Raw genomic sequence first — 26,859 nt, 5'->3', positions numbered from 1 at the left:
ACTTTCGTTTGGGACATGGCACACAGTTTATCTTCATCTGAGAATGTTGTAATAAACATTTTGTAGTTTTCTGATTTCTGTTTATTGCCTGCCCTCCACTTGACTATAAATACTGCAGGTGTAGTTGTCTTTCCTGTTCACCACCGTATCACCAACACCCAGCCCAGTGCCTGGTTCATCACAGCGCTGAACAATTATTTGCTGAAAAAAAATTATGACCCTTAGTCTATTGCAGCTTTAAAAATTCCTGGGGTAGTGAACCCTGTTTAAATGCATTAATTCAGTGTCTCTTAAATGAATTTATGCACAGACCTACTCTTCTCCCCCAACCCCCATCTGGAATATATTTTGAGAAATACTACCTTAAAGCAAGAAAAACAATTCAATAGAGGTTGGGATGTGACCTTGGTCTAGGTGGTGATTGTGCTGGTCATTCACCTTCTGCCCTTCCCCAAATCCGTTCTCCACATTCTTCTACGCTGACCTTACAGGCTCCATCATCTGGGCTTTAACGACCTCTGGTTTCTGGTTGGATTTGGCCAATGTGAGGCAATGCAAGAGATGAAAGGGTAGGGGGAGGGAGGAATTTCTTTCCTTCTGCCCCTGCTCCCACTGCAGTTCTGTCTGTGGCTGCATCCCTCCATGACAATTGCGTCTCCCCAGGAGAACCCCTTCCATTCTCTAAGCCCATCCAGGCTCCCGGTAACACGTTCCCTTCCTCCTCCCATCTCAGTTCTCAGGGAGGTAATGACTTCCTCAGGTGCTAGCCTTGGGATCCTCAACTTTGCCTGTAAGTTTCCTTAATTATACCCCAACTTCCCTAAAGAATCCTTCTGTTATAGTCTCTCCAGATGCCACCATGCCTTCTGTTTCCTGGGGCCCCTGACTATACAGTGATGGCTTCTTCCGTCTGGAATGGACTGCCAAGGGGAAATCGAACACCTTCCTGGCAGAGTTAGAGCTTCACATTGTGGTTTTGTTATTTTGATTGAAGTTTTACGAATTCCCAGAATTTCATCCATATCCGTACAGGTTAGCACAAAAATAAACCCCAGAACCAAAGTAAAGTACTCTTATGAGTTATTCATCTTTCTGGTTCCCAGTTGGGAGGTGAACTATGTATTAGATGGTTTTAATCTATTCCTCACACAGATTCTGAACTTCAAAGAAAATAGGAACTTATTCCTTGGGGCCATCACTCCTCATTTCTAATATAGTTCAGGACACTGTATGCACTCATTGCACATTCATTCAACTCATGTATTCATTTAGATGATGGCCACAGCTGCTGAGAGTAGATGAAGTGGGGGCATTATCCATTAGCTTCAGACTCAAGGGTAACATTTGGCAGCACTGTGGACAAAGGGAAAGAGGGGCACATTTGTGAAAAGAAGGTACCAAATCCCCAGGTGTAATGTTTAGCATCTTTTTATGTGACACAAAGATGGGACTAATATACTCACTTTTTATTATGACAGACGGCAATAATTAGGATCAGTCTAGTGGTGGTAGAATAATGCAAGTGCTCTTTGGGTCTATGAGCATATGCTCTGTAGGTAGGGGTGATGATGTCACTGCACGAACTGTTGCTTTTCGAACTAGCTTTAATAGGTATATTCGCCTTAGAAATCAATAGACTCAGAAAATCAAATAATGTTGCAAAATAAAGTTCCCTAAGATGTGTGGAGAGAAAACTTCCCATTCTGATGAATGGGCTATAGAAACCCATGCCTTGTGGAGGTCCCCACTGGCCATCATGAGCAGTAGGAGGAGGTTATGATTAGGGGACAACTAGTCACAGACGTGTCCCTTCAAACAAGTCCCTAAGGCTGGTCAGGTAGCAACCTGCTATTTAGCATCTCAGGAAGCCTCCAGCAGCGTTAATACAAACACAGTCAATTACAGCTGGTCTTTTCCATCAAAGAGTTTGTGAGGCGTAAACTCAATATAACCACTGTTTCTGTTTTGATCTCGTTTGCTCCTTAGCCCATTTCTTCTTGGCATAGTTTCCATTACCTTGGAGATTATTTTACAGGATAAAATGGTTGCTTTCTAGTTTTGTGGGTCCTTGATATGGGTTATGTGCTTCCCTTCTGTGGAACTGGTTTGTAGGATTTCAGGCTAAACCTGTTTGGGCAGCTAAACTTGTGATGAAAATAATAATAACCCAGTTCTCCTATTCTTGCTTATAAGTATTTATTTTAATAATCATTTGTTTGTATGCTTATCTCCTTCTCAAAGTATTAGTTCCCTGAGAGCCTGTCTCTTTAGTCTTTATGTTGTCTTAGGAGCTGACTCTTCCCAGGACGACTAAGGGTGGAAACAACCCATCCCCCCAGGGAAAGACCAACCCTGGCTTTTTATCTCCACCAGAAAAATGATATCAGAATCTACAGGTATATTCCCCAAAGTCTGAGTTACTCAGTCTTAACACCATGTGTAGGACATCAACAGTTTAGTATAATAGCTATAATAGCTTTATTTTATTCCAAGTAGGTTACCTAATATTTCTTATCCTCCCTTACATATACCAAGCACTGTGCTAGGTTAATTACCTACCCTATTAAGGAAGAAGAAGTAGATTGATGTGGCTGAGAGTATTTGAGTAGAGAAACTTCAAAATATATTAAAAACCGCCAGGGAAAGTCGAATTTCAGCAACAAGCATTTGGGGTGTATAGGTGGGATTTGACTAGTTGGGAGTGAGATATACATTTTAGGAGCTAATTCAATAGCATGAATAGCAAAGGCTGGAGTAAAGTGATATTGGAAGGTAGGAGACCAGTTGAGAGAAACTTGCAATAGGCCAGAGAAGGTATGACATCACATAACATGGGCCTCACTAGGATGAGGCCATGTGGACTGGAGAAGAATGTTCAGATATGAGCCTGTCAAAGATATGCATTAGGGAAGAGGGAGAAATCAAGGAAGACCCCAAGGTTTCCTAGCTGATGGTGGAGGGGGTGGGGAGATAGCAGATGACAGAGAAAGAATGGACAGTCTGGAAAGTGGAAGAAATGACCAGCTTGCTCTACCACATCCCTCTTCCTCTTCCTGAAAACCCTCACAGCTAGGAGCTTCTGAAACCTAATACCAAATTCAGTTTTTGAGGATTCAATTCACTAAGGGAGGAAGTGTTGAACCAGATTCTAAGCCTCCCTGAGCTCCTGCCTCTTGTATTCTTCATGAATCATAATATTTACTAGAAGGGGAACTGTACTTTCTACTTCCCATTCCAATTTGCTATCCTCATGGAGAATCTTATTTTTGCAACACCATTAGACATTCTAAATTTGGAATTTCCCAACTCCCATCAGCATAAGTGATAGTTTTAATGTTTCTTAAATACAGTGTTTGGGCATTTAATTATATTATGCAAAATTAGTAAACAGCTATTTCAAGACAGGGCTGATTAAACGGAATCTGCAAGGTATGGTATTTATTAGTATTGTATTTTCAGAACCAAGTGATATAGTATCCTAGCTCTTGAAGTTGAAAGATGAGTGGTGCCTAGAAAATGATTTAACAGTGATGATGGCTGGTGTTTAATGAATTAGTTGTTGTGATGACTTCTTGTAGAACTGATTAGACCCCCGAGGGGCTGGCTGAGAGAGAGAGACACGTGTACTCTCCTTTTTTCCTTTCCATCACTCACATAGCCCCATGGACGCTCCTCACGCATTCTAGTATTTTTGCTCTTTTTCACATTGCTAGATGTCCTGTCAGCTAAAAGAGTTGCTGACCAGGGAGAATCCCAGCACTGCAGATGCTGTAGATGAAGATGGCTGTAGAAAAGGGACCGAGGGATTGTGGAGGGAAGATGATGGACGGAAATGTTGAAAATAAAATACATCTTTATGCTGGTACTTCAGCTAAAGCCGTGGTGTCTTTTTAGCGTTCACCCTTCTGTCATGTGATGGGGTGCCTACAGAGTCCCATGCCTACCGTGCTGCTGTTAATTTCTTCAGGTTTCTTTGTAAAAATAAGGTGTCCGTGGCAATATATTCTAAAATCTTTCTCATCCTCTGCATCTCTCTCCCTATTTGTATGCCTTTTCTTATTTTTAAGGAATTCAGAGTGAAAATATATTCGTTACTGGATGGTTTCTGGTCTATGAAATCTGCCTTCATTCCAGATATTTATCTGTAACAGGATTCCACAGCCAGGCTGTTGTTTCAGAGACTGACTGGTGAGGTAGCAGTTTGAGGCCTGATTTAAGACTTTTGGTAAGATTTCACCAGACCATGTCTCAAGATCATCACCAGAGACTTTCTTTCTGTCTGTGGCCACCTGGATGGTACGTGCAAAACACTATACTAGTTTGATCATATATAAATCCCACTGGTAGCCTGCTTCAGGGAAAGTGGCTGCTCTTGGCCTATCTGCCTTTTCCAGAACTCCTATGAATATCTTAAAATATGGATATCATGCATAGAAATGTACTTTTTAGGATGTAATAGAGGATAAATTAAAAATCTGTGAGTTTCATATGCATGACTTTTCTCCTGGTATCTCAAATTCCAGTCTGTGAATAGCCTCCCTTCCTCCCTTGGGCCTGAAGCGGGTGATGCTGTCTTGGGCTGAATATCCCAGGGCTTCAGCTCTGGGAATCATTTCTATACCTCCCGGAAACCATGGGGATCGACCTAGTCTATGGTATATTTTCAACTGTGTGGTTGGGTCTTTGGTTATTTTGGAATCAATACATTTGTCCCTTTTTCTGTTCTTTGTCATCCCTTTTCTTTTTTGCCCCTAGGGTTTTTCCTTCTCTCTAGTTGTTCCTCTGTACCATTTGTGTCTGCACATCTGTGTATCATCTCCATTTCCTACTGGTAAAGGCTTTTGGTTAAATTCTCAGCTATTTATATGCTCTTCGCTGAAAAAGACGTTACTTTTTGTCATTTCTGCATCTTTTCCTTTCAGGAGCTAGCTGCCCTGCCCCTATTTGGTGGCGCTGTCTGACCACCTGGTCTCACCTCCTCTGGTACCCAGCTCTGGTTGGTCCAGCCCTTTAGTCTGCACCTGATTCACTCAGGTATGGGCATGTAACCTAAGTCAAGCCAGTCATAGTTCTTCCCAGGATTTTTGTGAGATCTTGCAGGGAAGTGGCCCATTTTCATGCTTTCTTTGGGATAGTTAACTGTAGGGAGAGTAAAGCTTAGGACTGGCAAGTATTACCTTTGTTACATCAGGGGGGAGTCTCTCTCAGAATGAAGCCAACACAGAGAAAAGCAAAGCCAAGAGAGAGAGGGCTGCATTGAGTCCTTGACATGGTTGAGCCCCAGGCTCCCAGCCACTCCTTCTCAGGTACATGGGCCAATAAGTTCCCTTTTCTGCGTAAGCTACTTTGAGTTTCTGTCCCAGCACCTAAAAGATTTCTGACTAAACCACAAACACGAAATGCCAGTTATAAGTCAAGAAATGTCACCTTAAACAAGAGAAGGTCTCACTAGCCTACGACTAGAAATATAATTTCACATATATTTAGTACCGAATTGTGAATGAAAGGGACTAAATTCTTTCTTACCCTCCAGAAGGTGGGGACCACAAGCCCAGGTGTCCCTAGTTATACCCGGTCCTGCTGAGTGCTTTTCACCAGTGCTCAGAAACAGGTCGCTCAAAGGGGTCCCTAGCATTTTTGTTCATCATCATGCTGCCGCATCACTTTTTTGTAAAGCCCCAAGGTTCTGTCCCCCTCAGGTCACTGCATCAAACACCAGTCTGGCCCTTGTGAGGCAGAATGGAGGCTGCTCTTCCCTTTACCGTTCCTTTTCAAGACTGAGAGAAGGTCCTTCTCTTGATCTGGACACCACAACCGTGAGCAGAGCCTACCTTACCCGTGTGTGGGTTGGCTGTCCTCATAGCCCACAGGCCCAGCGTGGAGAGGCCAGGCCACTCCGAGTTCTCTAGGTGTGTCCAGCCCTCAGAGCCAAGACCCAGGGAAAGCATGCAATTTCTAGTTCCTCCAGTCTAAGGCCTGCCTCTCCAAGCCTTATTTCCTGTTCCAGAAGCAACTTAGATCGTTGACAGAGGCAATGCCTTCTCCATGTGGGGAAAGCCTCCGCCACGCACAAGAGCATGGTGTTGCTCACTGGCCCCGGTGGGCTAATGACTCAGAACGTACCGACCAACACCAGCGCCTGCAGCCTTCAGTGACACCTTGTGTGGGACAGCGCCAGTCCAGTCCAGTCCTGTTGAATTGTTCCCTTCAGTGCCTTTCTCCTAGTAAGAGGTGGAGATCACCCCTTAACATATACTATAGTCTTCATGCTGCCAACTTAAGACACACTCCTGAACACTGCCTGGAATTGAGTTTGAAGAAAAAGAAAGAGGGTGTAGTGTAGAGAGTAAAGGGAATGTGTGTCGGGATGTAAGTATGGTCGTCAAAGAAGGGGTATCTAAACAGGGGACGTCAGAGCTGGTTCCTGAGAGAGTAGAAGGAGCCAGGAAGAGAAAACATTATGTTCCCAGAAGTGCAAGAGACTCAAGATTTTCAAAAAGGTGAAGGGAAGCCGTGTACAGTGGGAGAGAGAGAGAATGGTAGGGAGGTAGGCAGGAGTCACACCATGTAAACAGTTTACAGATGTTTGAATTTTATGCTAAATGCAATGAGAAGCCACTGAAGAGTTCTACATGGGTCAGATACTTAATCAGATTCATGCATTTAAAAGACAGGTTTGGTTTCTGTAGGGAGAATGGATAAGAGGAGGCAACATGGTAAAGAAGGGAACCCAGTGAAAAGGCTTTTGCAGTGGTTCAAGTCAAAGAGGATGGTGGCTTGGCCAGGGTGGTGAAATAGAGATGGAGAGATGGAGACCAATTTGAGATATTTTGCAGGTAAAAGAGACATTTTATTGATTATTTGTTGTAGGGGGTATGGGAAAGTGGCATCAAGAATGATTCCTAAGTCTCCGGATTACACCATTGGATGAATGGTGGTACCATTTACTAAGAGGGAGAAGACCAGGGGAGGAAAAGTTTTTGAAAAGAGGGGGTAGGAATCAAAAGTTCAGTTTTAAGGACAATTTTGAGATACAAGAGATTCACATGGAGACATCATATAGGTTGGTGAACAGACCAGAGTGCATTTCAGAGCCTGGAGATTATTTGGGAAACCTCAGCATGTTGGTGATAGTTAAGCCATGCAATGGGATGAGATCACCTGAGGACAAGGCCCTGGATTAAGCCTTAGGAACTCCAATAATTGATGGTGAGGTAAAGGAAGAGAAGTTGGCAAAACAGACTATGGAGAAGCTGCTAAGGAGGAAAACCTGGAGAACACAGGATCCGAAAGGCCAGCAAAAGAATACCTTCAGATGAAGGACAGCTTAGCTGTGAGAGCTAGAAGAAGAGCTCAGAGAAGTGAGCACTGGGTTTTGCCCCACGCAGGTGATGGGTGGCCTTGCCAAGGTTCTTTTTGGTGGAATAGAAGAGACAGAAGTCAGATTGGGTTGAGGAGTGAATGGGAGAGGAGGAAGTCGAGACAGCAAAGGTGGAGAATTAATTCAGGGACTTTGTAAAGGGAAGTAGGGAAAAGGGAATAGTCACTGGAAAAAAAAGTGGGGCCTGAAGTGTTTTTATTTTTTATTTTCTTAGATAGGAAGTACTAGACAGTATTTACTGATAGGAATTAAGGAATTAGGGGAAAAGTAAATAAGGACTCAGGAGATTGAGAACGACAAAGGGAATGAAGTTCTAAGAAGGGATAAAGTCAATAGTAGTGCTTTTCAAATGTTGGTGTACGTGGGCCTGTAAATCCCCCCAGGAAGCTTGTGAAATGGCAGATCCTGATTCAGCGGGTCTGGCGGGGTGGGGGGAGGTGAGGGTGGAGGGATGAGATTTTGCATTTCTAACAGTTTCCCAGGTGATACTGATGATGCTGGTCCAAAGACCACTTTGAGTAGCAAAGGTGGAGCAAAAAGGGATATGTTTTTAAATGAAAAAATGGAGAAGAGAAAAGAGGGCATACAAGCCATCTCCGAGAGGGGAAAAGTAAGCCCTAAAGAAATGTAGTTAAATTTCTGGGCAGAGTTGAGGGCCCATTTGAGGTTTGCAAGTATGAACCTGATGTGAAACCAGTCTACAACATTTCGTAGCTTGGCTGCCCACAAGGAGAGGGAGACGGTTGCATTTCTCTATTGTTGGGGTTTTGCCAATTGAGTATGAGAGTGGGAGTAGGGGTTAGAGAGGAAGGTCTTTTCCAAACTGATTGTAAGGATGATCATGGAATCTAAGCTGGACAAGAATGGAAGGGGACTTACTGTTCCTGCCAAATGTATGTCAGTTGTGATGGCAACATTAATCTCTTGAAGAGACATGTCAAGGTCATTCTGGAAAACAAAATACTGGCTCATTATACAAGCACATGCTATTGTCTTAAAAAACACTGATTCTAATTGAGAAATGAGAGGTATCAAATTGCTATGGACTTTCTGTGATTCCTGTGTATTAGCTAAGAATGTGTTTGGCTGTAAGAAGAGATGACTCAACGAGTAGTAGCCTAAAGAGCATCTAACATAACAAGAAAGGTAGAGGTAGAACCATTGTTCTTTTTAACTGCTCAGCAATGCCATTTTGGATCCAATTTCTTTGTAGCCTTTTTGTCCTCATAGTTATTTCCACCTACTTACAAGATGGCTGCTGCTGCTCTAGACAGCCCTTCCACATTCATATCAGGAAGAAAGGAGGAGACGATGATGGCAACTGCAATTGTCCCTTTTTATCAGAAATGCAAAATCTTTCCCAGAAACCCCTTAGCAGATTTCCACTTACATTGTATTGGCTAGAATCTCATCACATGTCCATTATGCAAGGGAAGTGGGTAAAATGAGTATTTAGCTTTCCTACTTTCCATGATAGAGGTTGACAAGGGATAAAGGTGTTGGGAATGGGTGTTGGTTCAGCCCACCTATATCATCTGTCTCATTGAGAGCTGGCTGGAGACCTTATCTAAGTATCTCTGCTTTAGAGCAGTCAGTCCACCAGTAATATCTTATTATGTTAAATGTACTGTGCTCAGTAATAAAGAACTGTCTTCTCTTACACTTGGTTCTCCTTCTAGTCTTAGATGGCATGAAGGTCTGTGTTTGAGCAGGAATATGGAATATACTGCTCCAATAACAGAGACCTGTTATTCTCTGGGCCTGCAATAACTCTTAACTGGCTCATATTCCCAAGATAATTCAGTGGTTGTTTAGGGGAAAGAAAATAAAGAATGACAATGTTCAATAAATGTTTGCCAAATTAAGAAAGATGGAAGAGTATGAATTACAGAGGCCCCAAAGATCTATCTACTGAAATATAACTCTGTCATCATTCCTTTCCAGATAACGGACTGTATATTTATTTGAACTAAAATTCAAATGTTATATATGTTAATTTATAAGTCCCAGGCTTCACACAGTGATGGTTGTACATGTGTCACATCTGTAGTGATAGCTCGATTCTTGATGCTCCAAAGCCCCTGCCTGCCTAATCGGCAAGATATCTGATCTCGTCCCACAACCCTCTCTCCCCTCGTGTCCCCAGATGTCATTAGCCTTTCCCATGTATACATTGTCCACAGTCCTTTACTGAGTTCCAAAAAGGAGACAGATAGACTTTGAAAGCTCTAGGAGCAGAAACTTCTCTGTTGCAGCATAGATAATAAACCCCAAAGACAGTGCACATAAAGCAAATATGCCTAAAGCACAGATTCAGGAGCCAGATTGCCTGGGTTCTAATCTCAGCTCTGCCACTTGTTAGATATGGGACCTCGGCCAATTACTTAATCTCTATGTGCCTCAGTTTCCCCATCTGTAAATTGTAAATAATGATCATATCTTTCCTAGAGTGTTGTTTCGATGACTGAATGACTAAATACATATAAAGAGCTTAGAGCCGTGCCTGGCACTAAATAAATACTATAGAAGTGTTTGCTATTATTATTATTACCACTACTACTACTGCTACTAATACTACTGTCCTTATTTATATTTTTAATAACCAGCTAGTGCCTCGCACCTTGCACACTAGAGACATTCAATAAATATCTGTTGAGATGTGTTTTGAAGGAAGGAAGATGAGGGCAGTTAGATGGTGGGTGATAAGACTTGTGGTATCTATTAAAAGTGATGCTAATTTTTAGCTCAAGAAAGCAGAAAGAATAAGAAACTGTACATGACTGCCTTAGAGAGAATACCTTCTTGCCCTCTAACTTAGATGTCAGCCCTCTGTATTCAAAAAAATGAAATCCTGTGTTGCCACTTCCTGGATTATTAAAACCCCCTAGAATGGCGACTTTCATGCCTCCAACCCCACACCTGTTTGGAAGCTCGTATGTGCTGCTCCCGAGGAGAGAGACTCACTGTCAGCTGTTTTATATACTGTGGTTTCATTGCTTCAAAAGGTTTTTTTAAAAAAAAGTCACTGCACTAGATGAATCAAGAAAAGAGCATATGCAGCTGCTTTCCAGGGTTTCTTGTTTGGCTGACCCAGACCCAGCACCTCATGCATTTCCTGGTGGGTCTGAGTAGAGCTCTGTGTGAATTGCCCTCTGAATCAAAAACCAAGCAAATAACATGCTTGTTTAAAGACCTTTCTTCCTGCCCTCTCTTCGCTTTTTATTCCTTATTGTCCTTTTGTGCACCAGTTATGCTATACATTTTCTTTTTATGTTTTTATGGCTGCTGGGGTTGCTTTCAGAAGGATATCCTAAGATGGCAGAGAAATTAATGCATCAAGGGATTTCAAGCAGGAAAATCCATCTGACCTGGCGACAGTTGGTAAGCATTAGAGGAAATCTCACTTACTGGAGAACCATAAGTTCTGCAATTTCATTTCGGCTTACTTTGCTGCCCTTCCCAAAGCTCCGGGTTCAAAGAGAAGAGGAGAAAGCGACTTCACTGAATTTGGTCAGAGAGAGAACTTTGAAGCCCACAGCAAAGCTGTCCAGAGCAAAGGAACTGTAAGAAAAATATCTCGTTGTTGGTCCAAATCCGACTTCCTGATGCCCTGTTGCATTTTAATGAAAACTTGAAGCCATGTCCCCGACTTTCTTTCCAGCTGATGGATGGGGACTATTGCTTCTGAAGAAGGCACACATTCTTTCTGCCTTTTTCTCCTTCTACCTGCTTTATTGGATGCTTTAGGTCAACCACTTATTGTTTTGTGATGAAGGCTGCACACCAGCTCATCTCGGAGTGGTTTGTGTTCTTCCACAGGGGCAGGGCCGAGGAAGAATGTCTTTTTCAAGAGAGGAAAAGTGGAATTTGTCAGTGATGCACACCAGATAGGAAGGGAAGGAAGGAGACTCTGGTTATTCACAAAAGGATTCTAAGACGCTGAAAAGTGAGCCCGACAGATTCAGTCAGCAGCTGAGGTCATCTGCCTGCAATTCAGTGATCTGGACTCTAATCACAGAGCTGATAGGACCAGGGGCCTGTGTGGGGCTGTGCACTTTTCTGTGCTTTGAAGGTCATGACAGACACTAAGGGTTTCATCAGGCAGAGTGAGGAAGACTCTCTCAGGAAGACCTTTGACCTGAGTCTTGTTCTTTTTTTTGCGGTACGCGATCCTCTCACTGTTGTGGCTTCTCACGTTGTGGAGCACAGGTTCCGGATGCGCAGGCTCAGCGTCCATGGCTCACCGGCCCAGCCGCTCCATGGCATGTGGGATCTTCCCGGACCGGGGCACAAACCCGTGTCCCCTGCATTGGCAGGCGAACTCTCAACCGCTGTGCCACCAGGGAAGCCCCTGAGTCTTTTTCTTTGTGTGGTTAGTCTTCCACCTGCCCCAAATTTAACTCTTCCATACAGACCTGTGAAATGGTTCTATCCTTCTTAAGCGAATCAATCCAATTTAAGAACTCAAATTAGAACTAAAGCAATTCCATTTCTATGCCAAAGTCCATTTTAGCGTTGCTGTCCTGTGATGTCACCATCTCTCTGGGGGTATTGCACTTTCCTGACCAGTGTTTTCTAAAAGGGACTTTTTTTTTTTTAACATCTTTACTGAAGTATAATTGACTTACAATGTTGTGCTAGTTTCCACCGTACAACAAAGTAAATCAGCTATACATATACATATATCCCCATATCTCCTCCCTCTTGCACCTCCCTCCCACCCTCCCTATCCCACCTCTCTAGGCGGTCACAAAGCACCGAGCTGATCTCCCTGTGCTATGCTGCTGCTTCCAACTAGCTATTTTACATTTGGTAGTGTATATATATCAATACTACTTTCTCACTTCGTCTAAAAGGGACTTTTAAAAGAAAAAAAAAGATTTCACAACAAATACTCTAATATTTTGCAGTACCTCTAAGGCTATATCTAATTTTGAGGGGAAAAACCCTAAGAAGTAAAACAATTTTGTTTATTTTTGATGTGTGGTTTAAACCTAAGAGTCAAGTAATTATTGATTGTATAACTGTGTAGCTATTAGGTACATATGCCTACTTTAGTTATTACGGTATGCCAAAGAGTTTCAATACTTTTTGTTCATAAGATGTTTAAAATTTAGGTAGGGAAACAAAATAATCTCAAATAGCAATTAGTGAGAAGACAATGTGATAATTAATTGTATTTTAAACTGACAAAGTAAAGTGCTAAAGAATCAAGTATAGAGAACAGAGTTGGGTAGGATGAGATGTTAATTGCATAGGATGGATTAAAAAGGCAAAAGCAGTTACAGAGGGACGACCATGGTACCGCTTGCTAGGGAACTGAGGAGAAAGCAGCTTTTAAAAAATCTCGTTCTTCGAAATAGGGTCATTTGTAGAGACGTGGATGGACCCTAGAGGCTGTCATACAGAGTGAAGTAAGCCAGAAAAAGAGAAACAAACACCGTATATTAATGCATATATGTGGAATCTAGAAAAATGGTACAGATGTACCTGTTTGCAAGACAGAAATGAGACACAGATGTAGAGAACAAAAGTATGGAACCAAGCTTGGAAAGGGAGGTGGGGTGGGATGAACTGGGAGATTGGGATTGACATATATATACTAATGTGTATAAAACAGATATCTAATGAGTTCCCTGATGCTGTACAACACAGGGAACTCCACTTCACTGTACAGTAGAAACTAACACAACATTGTAAAACAACTATACCCCAATTAAAAACAAAATCTTGTTCTTGGTTGTATTGCATTGCTCTGCAGGTAGTTTATTATTCTTGATGTCAGATCTATTAGTTACCTTAATGTCTGGAAGAAAAGGAATATACCAATACTTCTGTAATGTGTTAGGTGGAATCTGAATGTTCCTGGGAAGGTTTACCGTGGGAAAAGAGGTGCAAATTTAAGCTTTTACAAGATTGCTTTTATCCCACTGACTAAACTCCTTCTCCTCTCTTACAAATGTTTCCTAGCTTTTCCTAAAATGTCTCACAATGTTCATGAGGACTAGTGTCAGGGGGCTTTAAAAAAAAAAGTAGATTTCTGTTACATGATTTCACTTACCATCAACCATGTTACCACTGTAAGTGGCATAAAGCTGGGCCCGTCATCTCCCACGCTCAAAGCTCCGGGATGTATCAACACTTCCTTTTGAGCAATAAGGCTGCTTCTCCAGCTGTTTTGCCCTCTATTCATTAGGGAAACTGAAAAAACAAAGAGCAATATGAGTAACACGGTTAAAGGAGAATGGGGCAGCCCGTTGGAAGAGTTCTCATTAGTTAATGCTATCAACAAGACCCCCAAGGTCTTAGCTCTTACACTAGTCTTTTCGTAGACTCTGTCTCATCTCATTCCCTCTGGCACCTATTCCATCAGGGGCTTCATGGTAAGCTTGGGCTTACTGTTAAGGACCTGATAAAGGGATTTCTGTAAAATTCATACTTGATCTTACATTTCCAATTTGTGAAGTGGATGGGAACAAAATTGCTTAGATGCTGTTTTTCATCTGAAACTGGTAAAGCACAAGCAGATTATTTGATGGGGTACCAGGGATCACCAGCTTTCTTTGGACCACACTATGAGAAACACTGTGCTAGGTCCATCAAGGGCATGGGCTACGTTGCCTGAAAAAGAATCAGATGGGGACTCGACGTTCTATATAAGTGGAAGAAGGAAGAAGCCTGAACCTGGAGTGTGGCTGGTTTTTCCTGAAGCTGGGCAGAGGCAGGAGGTGGCTGCCATGGAGTATTCTAGAGGTGGCAGAACCTCAGATGGGAGTGACTCTGTGCCTGTGGAACTAGAAACCAAGCAGCTTAAACATGGGGGTCCCAGAAGAGGTTTCCCTGGCTGAGTTTGGTGAGAGTGTGAAGGATCGTTTGAGGGACTGTCAGCAGTACTAGTTGTTTTTTATGTCCTTAAAGGTTTGTGAAATAAGGAAAAACTCCATCCCAATTGGGTTATCCTCCATTTTCCTGGATGACACATACCTGGGGTTCTTGTAAGATCCAAGAGTGGTGATGAAGCCCTGCTAAACAAATTTCTCATTAACCATGGTGAAGGAGTGTTGGAAGCAGCTTTAATTTTATTTAGAAAAATTAAGAAATATAAATGCTATTGCATTCCAGATGCCATGGGGTAATTGAGATCGGTTACAAGTCTTCAACAGAAGATCACTAAAAAAAGATCTGTTTCTGTTGGGATATAGATTTCTCTGATCTTGTTTGAGAACTGGCTTCACAGGCAAAGCAAATTTAACAAGCAAAAGTGCATACCAATTAGGAATTACTAAAGCCACACTCCCATTTGGTAAAATGAAAAAAGAAAAACCTTAACTAAACTTGGATATAGTGGAATTCATCACTATTTCCAAGCAAAGGTGACAAGCAATACTGAATGCTTCTCTGGAATTTCAGTCACTAAATACGGGGTATTTTAAAGACCTTCAGTGGCCGTGAGCACTCTTGTGAATTTCTCATTCACATCATATCAAGTATATTAAAATGAACTGATAACCACATTTAATGAAATACATATAGAAATGTAAGAGTTGACTTGCAGTCGCAGGTTCCCATGTTGCATTTTTAAAGATAAAAACATTAGTTTTAACTTTGTGATTTTCTTTTTAATATTTGGAACCAATCAATTTTCCCCCATACCTCTAATATTTCCACAGATCCTTGGAAATTTTGAAGGCCCCACAAGATCAAACCTATGGTGCCTAATAGATTAAAGCATCTGTACAGATGGAGAGCTAGTGGTCAGATGTATGCTTTCTGTGGTAATTGACCTGTCGTGCTCCTCATAAAAACAGCAGTTTAAAAGGGGCAATGGCCTTAAGCCAGTGTCAGATTCTATCACTTAACATGGCACAGCAATCCTTTCCTTTCCAGGTGAACTGCAAACGTATTTCATTTCAGTGGAAGGAATGTGTCTATAAGGAGGTTGAAAAAAAGTTTTTCTAATGATACAAATAAATTGAACCAGTGGCTGTTTTTCATGGCTTCCAAATGCAAAGGCATTATGATTTGATCAGGTATATTTTATAAGAATATGAAATTTCTCCTTTTTAATGAGCAGGTTTGGGGTAGCTTGAAACAGTGGAATATTGGCAAGAATACTGGACACAGAGAGAGAAAGATGAACTTGGTTTTACTTCTCGCACTAAGGAATTGTGTGAGCTTCACTGCATCTCTTGGCCCGTGCAGGCCTCAGTTACTTCCCTCGTGTAGTGAATGATTTGGAGTGAACAGGTACTGTATTTTCTAGACTTCGGTTATTTACAAAGCACTTTCATGATTTTTGCCATATTCATGTGATATCGGGCCAATAATTTTATAATACTTTCATCTGTATAAACTCCACTCTTCACTTTAACAAGTATTTGAGGAGACGTCTGCTTTTGGTCAAGATGAAATAACAGGGAGCAGATTTACCCTCCCACCTGAAACAACTAAATACACGAACAAAATATACAAAGCAAGAATTTTCAAGACGTTAGGCATCAGGCAATGAAGGCAGTGTTACCCCAGAGAGAAGAAACAAATGTGGTGAACTCTACAATTGCCCTAGCTTATTGCCTAGAGTTTCCAGATCTTTCTAAACAATAAGCTGGGGCAATTGTAGGGTTCACTTCATTTGTTTCCAGTTGTGGTACAGGGAAAGGGAATCCCGGCAGAGCCTCGCAGTTTCCCTGGGTTGAGGAAATGGGAGTCAATGGAAGCCAGGGTGCTGGAGAGTGAACAGCTATACAGAGAGAAAACTCTAGATCTGAAGAAGGTTTCTCTCCAGTATTCAGCTGAGTATTAATCATGCATGCAGGTGAGGAAACTATCAAGTCTGGGGAGAGAACCATCTGAAAGTATTAGAGGGAACAATCAGCAGGGATCATAAAGGGCAGGAAATAGTGCCTATTCTCACCGCGTAGATCTCGTAATTCACAGGGCATCAGGTATACAGAAGGGTATTGCCTCAACAGTGGGGAAAGTTAGTCCTAGACTAAACTCTACTCTGGTCTCATCTAACAAAGCTTAAAAGGAAGACCTGAGAGGATCATTCTGTTTCCAGGTAACCCAACTGCATCCCAGAACAAAGTTCAAGAATATTTATTTAAAAAGAAATTATGGCCAAACCAAAAAAAGTAAAATTGCAATTTATGGTACCCAGTCAAAAATTACCAGGAATGCAAAGAAGCATAATGAAGAGAAAAAAATCGATCAATCAAAACCAATCCAGAACTGACACGATTATAGAATTTGTTCACAAGGATATTAAATCAGTTATTATAACCATATTTCATACGTTCAAAATGCTAGAGGAAAAACTAAAGATTGTATGTAGAGAAGTGAAACATGAAAAAGATGCAAATTGAACTCCTAGAGATGAAAACTACAGTGGCTGAGGTGAGAAGTGTACTGGGAAGGATTAATGTCATATTGGACATTATAGAAGAAAAGACTAATGAACCTGAAGACAAAGCCACTCTGAATGAAACATAGAGGGGGAAAAAAGGATTAAAGTAGTGAACGGAGCTTCAGGGGGCTGTGGGAACACTTTAAGCTGTCTAGCAATTATAGTCCCTGAAGGGCAGGGGAGGAGACAAAAAAATATTTGAAGGGATAATGGACGAGAATTTTCCAAATTTTGTGAAAACTATAAAGCCACAAATGCAAGGAGCTCAAAGAATCAGAAGCACAAGAAACAGAAACGGAACTACTCTAAGGCACATAATAATCAAAATGGTCAAAACCAGTGATAAAGATAAAATCTTAGAAACAGCCAGGGAATAAAGACACTTTACATACAGAGGATCAAGGATAAGATGACAATGAATTTCTCATGGGAAAAATTCAAGTGAGGAGACAGAGGAGAAATATACTTAAAGTGCTAAAAGAAAAACCGTCTACTTAGAATTCTGTATATGACAAAAATATCTTTCAAAAAATAGTTTTCTTTCAGACATACAAAGATGGGAAAGAATTCATCACCAGTAGAACCACAGTACAAAAAATATTACAGGAAGTCTTTTAGACAGAAGGAAAATGATATTAGGTAGAACTATAGATCTACACAAAGGAATGAAGAGCACCGAAAATGGTAGCTACATGGGTTAAGTATATAATGTTTTTTTCTTATTATTTATATATTTTTAATGAATAATTGACTCAACAAAAATAGCATAATGTGGGGTTTTTAATACAGGTAAAAGTACAATATATAACAACAATAGCCCAAAGCCTGGGAGGGGAAAAACATAAAACTGCTTTTGTTAAGGTTCTTATATGTAAAATAGTACTATATCGATTCAAGGTGGACTTTGATAGTGAAAGATGGACGCTATGACCCCTAAAGAAACCTTCAAAAAACGAAACAAGGGACTATATCTAAATAAGCGAAGAGGGAAGATAAAATGGGATCATAACCAATAATCTGAGAGAAGGCAGAAAAGAAGAAAAAGAGGAAAAAGGGACAAATAGAAAGCAAACAGCGAGTTTATAGATTTTAAACCTAACCATATCAATAATCAACTTAAATAAAAATAAACATCCCAATTAAAAGGTAGAGATGATCAGACTGGATAAAACAAACAAGACCCAAATATATGCTGTCTGTAAGAAAACCACTTTAAAGATAAAGACACTAATGGGTTAGAAGTAAAAGGGTGAACAAAGATATGCCATATTAATTATAAGAAATCTGGACGGGCTGTATTAATATGAGACAAAGTAGGTATCACAACAGAGAATATTATCAGGGATTTTTTAGAAGTCCATTTCATACTGATAAAATGGTCAATTCAACAAGAGGCTATATCCACTCTAAACATTTATATACCTAATAACAAAGCTTCAGAACACATGAAGCCAAAACTGATAGAACCACAAGGAGAAATAGAAAAACCCACAATTGTGGTTGCAGATTTCACCATCCTTCTCTCAATAATTGATAGATCAAGCGGGTAGAAAATCAGTCAGAAAACTTGAACACCAGTCCCAACCCAAATGACCTGACTGACGTTTACAGAACATTCCACCCATCTACAGCCAAATACACATTCTTCTCAAGGGCACACAGAACATTTGCCAACAGAGATTGTATTCTGGGTATAATGCAAACCTCAATAAATTAAAAAGGATTCAAGGCACACACTGTATTCTCTGACCGCAAAGGAATTAAAATAGAAATCAAAACCAGGTATCGATAACCCTGGTATTGTCTGGATAGCCAGACAATCTCCAAATATTTGGAAACTAAGTAACATGCTTCTTTGTTATCCATGGATCAAAGAAGAAGTCAAAACGGAAATTACAAAGTATCTTGAACTGAATGAGAATGAACACAACATATCAGAATTTGTACAATTCCACTAAGGCAGGACTTAAGAGGAACTTTATAGCACTAAACCCTTATATGAGAATAGAAGAAAGATCTCAAATCAACAACTTCAGCTTCTACCTAAGAAACTAGAAAAGGAAGATGGAATTAAACCCAAACTAAGCAGAAGGAAGGATTGGGCTTTTTTCTGGCTACGGTTAGCTGTGTGACCTGGGCCAGCATTGTTCTTTCTGGTCCTGCCTGGTTTCATCACTTGACAAATAAGGACTGTAAACAATATCAGTGTTCACCAAATGCTGGGTCCGCCGCATAGGAATCATAAGGGAGCCTGTTAGAAACACTAATTTCTAAGCCCTGACCCAGATCTAGGGAATCAAAATTTCTGGGTAGGGCCTGAGAACCTGTGCGTTTTAAACACAGAAGTGATAGGAATGTCTGGAGTGGTAGGACCAGCATCCTTCTCCTTGGTGGCATTCAGTTCAGTGACATGACTTCTGAGGGGATGCCAGCCAGGAAGGCTCAGCCCTAGACAGGAGGCTCTCAGCTTCAGCGTGATCCCTGCCCCGTAACTCAAGTAGCCAAGTCATCATGGGGAACATAAGGGCCTGGACAATGAGAATATTAGCAATGACCGGGATGGACTAACGGTAGAGCGCTTCCATTCATTTTATAACGTTACAGAAGCCTCAGCTTCCGTGGTATTCAGTAGGTGAAGGAGTCTGATTATGATCAAGGTCGGATTCCCAGTCCTTCTAGCTTAGGGTATGATTTAATGTTTCATTTTCATTTTATTTGTGCCTATTTCTGTTCCATAATTTATTTCTTTAAGCATCAGTGCCTTTATCTCTTTGAACAACCTCAACAAATTTATGCTGACATCTTTTCAGACGATTCTCTAAGATGCTTTTCATTTGGAGTGAACTATTCTTCCAAGTCTCTTGTTTCTTGGCTGTCCTGCGAGAAGTTAGCCTTTCTTCCTGTGTTTTGGAATTTTGGTTTGCAGGCTAATTTTGAGTATTCCCTCGAAACTTTTCCCTTCCTGACAGGTTGACTGCCTAGCCCAGTCCTCCTATTCCTAAACCAGAACCAGGTTTTACAGTTGAGCGTAGGATGTACTGCCCCTAGGGGCCATCGAGGGGTATGGCCGATCCATTTACAGAGTGGGTAGTTGGCTCAGTTCCTGAGAGTAACACATTGCCTTTGCGCCTTGTCTCCCCAGGCTTACAGTTCTTCATCTGAAGCCATAGTCCCAGTAGAGTGAAAACACTGTCTACCTCTGGCATCTAACAGGAAGCCTGGCTCTGCTCCAACTCTCATTCACATTTAGAACTCCTTGTCCCACAGGGATCAAGCTCCCAGTCACTGGTGCCTACTTCCAGAGCCCAGACAACCCACAGTTTGTGTTTTCCCTTTGTGTCTGGTCCATGAGATCTTATCTTATACCAGAGCCTGGTTGGGTCTTCCTGGTTTCTTCCCTGCCTCCCTCCCTTCCTTCTTCTTTCTTTCTCTCTCTTTCTCTGTCTCTTTCTTCCTGCCTTTTAAATATTTCATCTGTCATTGCTATGCGTTCAGAGTAGGAAGGTGAACTCACTGCCTCTTGATCATTATAAAAATCTGAATTAATTCATTTGAAAATGGTAAAGAAATGATATTTTTTCCAACCCCAAGTCTCTGGGGTAAGATCCACACCCCCTATCGTGATTGACTCCTGTTTACTCTTCCACTTGACACAACCTGAGCATTTAAATCTTCTGTTAATGCTTGTGGTATGTTATACAAGTTGGTACTTATTGATTTGTTAGAAATGGTATGTGTGTGCATGTCCTGTTCTCCAACATAATCTGCTAACCGCCTAACAGCAGAGACCATGATTTATCATTAAAGTATTAACCAAATGACACATTTTCTGATAGCCACACACAGAAAACCTCAATAAATACCAATTACCAGACTGATTTACCCCACCCATCTCAAATTTCCTTAATTCCTCCATCGACTGCATCATGACACAACAAAAATACTTATATATCCCCAAATAATGTTGAAATACAAAAATGGACAGCTATATTCAATATATCAATACAAATATGTACACATTTGATATTTTCAGTTTTTTCTTTTCTTGCTATGTGCTTTGAGAGTTAGTGTCCCCTGATCTTTCAACCCGGAAACCTTGCATAGTTGTCTACTATCCATTTTCCAGTGAGACGGAGACAGAAAAATTACCAGTGAGATGGAGAGAGAAAAGGGCCTCCAGCCCTGCCCATCAGGAAATCAGCTACCTGTGACCAGAGAGTGAGTACATTCTTTCTCCAGGCAGGTGTTAACCCACCCCAGCTAGTTAAGAGCCTGCAGGGCTTCTACTCTGGGGAGATAAAGAGGCAGACTGTGTGGGGTCCCTTCTCCTCCCCCATAGAGCCATTTGTTCCTGGGGATACACCCCCTCCAGGAATCCTTCAATGCTCTTCAAACCATGGGCATGCACAATGTACCTGACCTTGTTCAAAGGCAGGGGCTGCACTGCCCCAGGCAAAGAGTAAAGAAATACAGAAAATTACATCTTTCCTTGTCTCTTTCACTCTGTTGTAAAAGGAAAGACTCTTGTGTCTGTTGACCAAAACACTTATTAGTTCTCCCTTTTTTTCTATCCACCCTGTAATGCACACCATCAGCTGTTAATGATTCAGCAATAGGAATCTTCACTTTGATAAGATGCAGCCAGTGGGAAAAAAACCGCAAAACTTTGTATCCTCTACACTTAGATCATTCATTTACCTCTGGGAAGAATGCTCTTTATGCCCCTTCATTGAATCAGGCATGGAGTTTGTGTGAAACATGTTTTATCCTGTAGAAAGGTTCTTTGGAGAGTGGCATTTACTCAAAGGGAACAAATGCCTGCAGGGTGTTCTTACCGAGGCGGGCGGTGGCTGGTGACAAGGTGTGACATCTGCAGAAGAAATATAGTCAAGCACTTGAGCCACCCCGTAGTTCCCAGTAGACAGAGGGCTCACTCACAAAACAACAGTAGAAATTTGGCTTATGTTCGAAAGGCTATTTACTCAGAACTCTACCCACGTGATGGTACTGGCATTTTAACTATAAAATAGGGAAAGGGACGTGAAATCTGTGTGAGACCACGGCTGCCAACACACACTCCTGCACACATGGGCGATCCCTGGCTTAGAGCAGCAAAGACTATAAATCCATGATAAGACGTGTGTTCATGTATCTGCATGAGAAAATGAGGGATACTTAACAAAAATGTAATTTGCTAAGTACGTGGAAGGTTATCCTTATACTCTAGGTTTCCTTTCAAGTTTTAGTTTGGGCTTTTAAAGACAAACTAGAAAGTTACTACATTCCTAAATCCCTGTAAAACAGACTTAAAACTGAGTGGCAGATTTTAAAGACACTTGTGGGTTAAGGGTGGAACACTGGGAGATGTTTTAATGTTTTTTTTTCAAGGGAGTACTCAAAGGTGAAATATATTAACGCGTGTGAGAGTAGTCATAGAAAAGCGTACTTACTGTTGAATATGTTTGCCAGAAGATTTAGATTCTAAAAAGAGAAGACCTGAAAGGCAGGGTGCCAGTGCTCCTTGACTTGGGAAAAACCACGGACTTGGAAGAGTTCAGTGGAGCCCACCACCTGACCTCCTACAATGGGGAGTGTTATGGGTTGAATTGTGCCCCCCAAAAGATACGTTGAAGTCTTGACCCCCAAAGTCCCAGAATGTGACTTTATTTGGAATAGAGTCTTTGTAGTTAGTTACAATGAGGTCATACTGAGCTAGGGTGGACCTTAATCCAGTGACTGGTGTCTCGTCCTCTAAGAAAGAAAACGGAGGATTTAGAAGACGCACAGGGAGAACGCTTTGTGATGATGGAGGCAGAGGTCAGAGTGACACACCTACAAGCCAAGGACTGGCAAGGATTGCTGGAGGTACCAGAAGCCACGAGAGAGGCATGGGACACACTCTCTTTCAGGGTCTCCAGAAGGATGCCCTTGATCTTGGACTGCTACCCTCCAGGACTGTGAGAGACTACATTTCTGTTATTTTAAGCCACTCAATTTGTGATACTTTGTTATGGAAACCCTGGGAAACCTACACAGGGTTAACCTGTGTAGATATCGTCCATTCTTTGGTTGTTTCCACTGGGAGAGTAAATTCAGTCCCCGCTATTCCATCTTAGCTGGAAGCACAGATCTACTAATGATTTTTTGATGAGTTTTTTAATGTCTTGTTATGGATACCTTCTGCATGGGCACATTATGTGAAGAAGTAAGTTTGGTGTTTAATCCCTCAAGCATACCTTCTGAGACTTCCCAGTTTCCTCTGTTAACACTTTCATATTTCACATTTATATGTTAGATTATTTGATCAATGACTTTGTCCCTCACTAGACTGAAAGCTCAATGAGACATGGCACCAATGTTTTTGTTTTGCTCATCACTGTCTTTTCAGCTTCTAGTATGTACCTTTTGTTGAATAAATGTTTGGTAAAAGAATGAATTTTCTGTCTGCAAAATGCATTGCTATTCTTTTAACACAGCATTCCAGGGAACTTCAACACTTCCTGATTTGATTATTCTATGTACTTTCACACTGTCTGTCCTAGGACACCCCTACATTTGCCCAATCTACCCGTCATGGAGAATGTTGGCAAAGGGGCACTTCTGTGTTAGACTTGCAAGATTGTGCCCTATGCCTTCCCCCAAAGAGGAAGGACTGGCTGCTGGCATCCCAGGAGCCTTTAAAATTCAAGAGTCTCCCAAGGCTGGACAGCCAGACCCTGCACAGAGGGCACTGGGCAGAGATGTGGTCCTAGAGAACTACATGATCTTATTGGAGAATCCTGTTTTCTTTTGGAAGTAAACTCGTTGGGAGAAAGAGGAAGAAGATAGCTATATAACATGCACCGTGTAGTTAGTACTAGATATGGACTATTCACTGGTGACTCTTCAAAAGACCACCAGAAACACTTATAAGTCAAGCAAAGCTAAATTTATTAGCTCTACTGCAATATGGACAACATCTCCTGGACCGTCTCAGTAGAGACTCTGAATCAGAAAATTAGGGAAGGATATGAGAGACTGAATGTACAAATGCACAAATGGCCGGACCACATATAGCAATAGAGCTCTGACCCACAGCCTCGGTGATAGCCAGCCGGAAGCCAAACCACAACCTCTGCAGCAATTGGCCTAAAATGGTCAAGACTGGTCAATGACTGACAGTTCCCCTAATTTTGCTACCTCCCCCCTCAACTCAGGACTAAGCAGAGAAAGTCAAATATGCCTTCTAATTACCCTACCTCCAGCCTCTCCATGACAACAATTTCCAATTAGAGCATACCAGAAGTTGTCCTTTTTGTTTTTTTAATTATAAAGCTTTACCACTCTTCTGCTTGGGTTTAGTCTCTACCAAATGCAAGTGAGGGTGGCTTAAATCTCTTGCTATAGTAAACGCTGAAAAAATAGCCCCTGTTCTCATCTGGATTCCCTTCATTCATTCCCATAGGTATTTATGAAGTTTTTAGAGCCTGAGCTGGGATTTTTAGGCAAGTCTTGAAAAGTAGGGACTAGTTGGAATGGGCAGAGTCTATGACATAACACTTTGGAAGGCACAGCTAGGAGAGAGTCTGGAAGTACTCACTTGAGAAGTTAGCCTTATGTGAGCAGTTTAATAGGCTCACAGTTTTTTTTCCAGAAGCAGGTATTCCCTGGAGCAAAGAGCTAGGATATTTTTGTTTGGTCCCAGGAATATTTAACATAGGGAGAACAAAGTATGCCTGGTTCAAGAATTGGTTAATACAAGGACAGGGAATTATGTTGGTTCCAGTTCTTGGGGTTGATGAGGAAAGAAAATTCATTTTTAAGTCCATCCTTGATTTTTTTCTTTTCTTACTCAACCTAGACAACAAGGTCAGTCACTTGAATAATGCCCTCACTAGCATAAACAACTTCCTTAGCTACTGTCCTATTGTGCTAACCCACAAGGTGCTAAACCTGAATTAATCCTACACTGTGTGATGAAATTGTTTTTCATCTCTTGTTCCAACAGCAATCTGTTGGTGGTGGCTAGGAGGAACAGTGAACTCAGAAGGGTGCTGAGGCCATGTGAGGTCTCAGAAGGAACAAGCACGTGTCTGCTATGTGCACAAGTGGAGAGTGGAGAGAGTTTAAACTTGTATGTCTCAAAAATGTATACCTCTACTGAGCTTTGGGCCCACATATCCAACTACCCCCTGGGGAACCTTATCTGGATAGTCTACAACCGTGCCAATCTGCACAAATTATAATTGCTCTCCTTCACCAAAGGTTTGCTGATCGATCCATCAGATTGGCCCCATGATCCTTGTTGGCACAGTGTTCCAGGCAGCCGTTACCACCACTCAGGTTAACACGCAATTCAAGATAAACCCTCTGTGATCTGGCTAAGGAAATTTGCTCTGATTGTGGCGTTATAGGCATCAACAATGGGGATGAGAGAAGAAGTTGATGAAATGATGGAAACCCAAACTCTTGAAATTTTATCTCATTTTTTCTTGCCCCTGAGTGCAGAAGATCAGAAGCAAAAATTCAACCAGTACTAGATTATCTCAGGTACAGTGATAGACACTGGGGAAAAGAAAGGTAATGAAACTTTTAGACCTTTTTGGATTCATTCTTTACAATATCCTATTTAGCTTACATATACCTGCCCATCTCTCACAACTTCCTCTCAACCTCCAATATTTTAATTGTCAGATGGTAATTAGGAGACAACCTTATTTATGGGAAGAATTACAATGTCAATTCTATGTAAGGTGGTATCTGTGTTTATGCAAAAATTGCTCCCTGATAGAAACAGATATAAAACTGATTGATGTCTTAAAGCAACTGAGGGGTCTTTGCTGGCAGCTAAAATTACTGTTTCCTAGTAGAAAAACTGGTGGAGAAAATTGAGTTCTTATAATAAATTCCATAACTGCTTAACTGTAAATGATTTTTAAAAGTCACTTGACTGTGCAAACTGGTTAGAAGTATTTAAATGATATTTCAAAAGCTTAATGTCAACCATCAGTGTCCAATAAATGAAAATTACTTTTAGTGATACATCGGGAAATATGATGGTTTTTTGAGCCAAAATCTCTCAAGCTTTGCATAAAATCTGTATTTTAATTTCCACTGTGTGCCTGTTATATAAACTTCTGATATTTGTTATAGAGAAAAAGAAGATAAACTAGATACTACTTGGAATATTGAAAAATGAGTAGAATGTTAAGATATGCTAAATTTATTGTTCGTTCATCAAGAGAAAGAAAGTGAATTTATTTAGGGAAACAATTTTACTTAAAGAAAGGGCAATATTTTAATAAGTAGAAAGGGGAAGGGAACATATTTTGAAATAGGAGCAGCATCACTGGAATGAAAAATGTAATGTGACAAAGTAGCTACCTTGAAGGAGAAAACACTCATTTTTGTTACAGTCCTGTAAAACCCCAACTTTATCTTCATTCTTATCTGTTCATTCATTTAACTATTATTTATTGAGTACCCACTCTGTACTGGCATTGTGTAAGCCATTGGTGACATTTCAGTCAATAAGATAGTCATAGTTTCTTCTTTCACAGAGAGTGTTTAGTGGAATTTTCATTAATGATTAATTCATACACTCATTATATTAGGTAAAATGAAGTTTAGCTCTGTGTGACAGGAAACTTGAATTAACAATGGTTTAAACAATTGCCTCATCTAAATATAGATCATCCAGGGACTTCCCTGGTGGCACAGTGGTTAAGAATCCGCCTGCCAATGCAGGGGACACGGGTTTGAGCCCTGGTCCGGGAAGATCGCACATGCCGTGGAGCAACTAAACCTGTGCGTCACAACTACTGAGCCCGCGCACCTAGAGCCTGTTTTCCACAACAAGAGAAGCCACCATAATGAGAAGCCTGCGCACCGCAATGAAGACCTAATGCAGCCAAAAATAAATAAATTAAATAAATTAAAAAAATAAATATAGATCATCCAGACCTCAAATTGCGGGTCCATCATCATAATAAACCTCAAGCCTTTTTATCTTGCTGCTCTGCCATTCCTAACCAGCATAGGCATTTAGATTTTGAGTCTGTTTTCTTTCATTTAGCATAGTGCATTGGGATAT

The 26,859-nt window shown here is 41.1% G+C and overlaps 1 long non-coding RNA gene across 2 annotated transcripts in view; it reads right to left on the bottom strand.

Moving 5' to 3' along the window:
• Positions 1 to 26,859, bottom strand: part of LOC137226663 (uncharacterized) — a 230,345-nt gene that overhangs the window by 199,822 nt on the left and 3,664 nt on the right. For both annotated transcript variants that reach the window (XR_010944464.1, XR_010944465.1), the window contains exon 2: positions 13,443 to 13,582. This is a non-coding gene — a long non-coding RNA (uncharacterized lncRNA). The remainder of the gene's footprint in view (positions 1 to 13,442; positions 13,583 to 26,859) is intronic.

Source organism: Pseudorca crassidens, chromosome 6 (genome assembly GCF_039906515.1).
Source record: "Pseudorca crassidens isolate mPseCra1 chromosome 6, mPseCra1.hap1, whole genome shotgun sequence".
Taxonomy (NCBI): Eukaryota; Metazoa; Chordata; class Mammalia; order Artiodactyla; family Delphinidae; genus Pseudorca; species Pseudorca crassidens.
The sequence above is the reverse complement of the archived record's forward strand: the minus strand, read 5'-3'. Positions and strand labels throughout refer to the sequence as shown.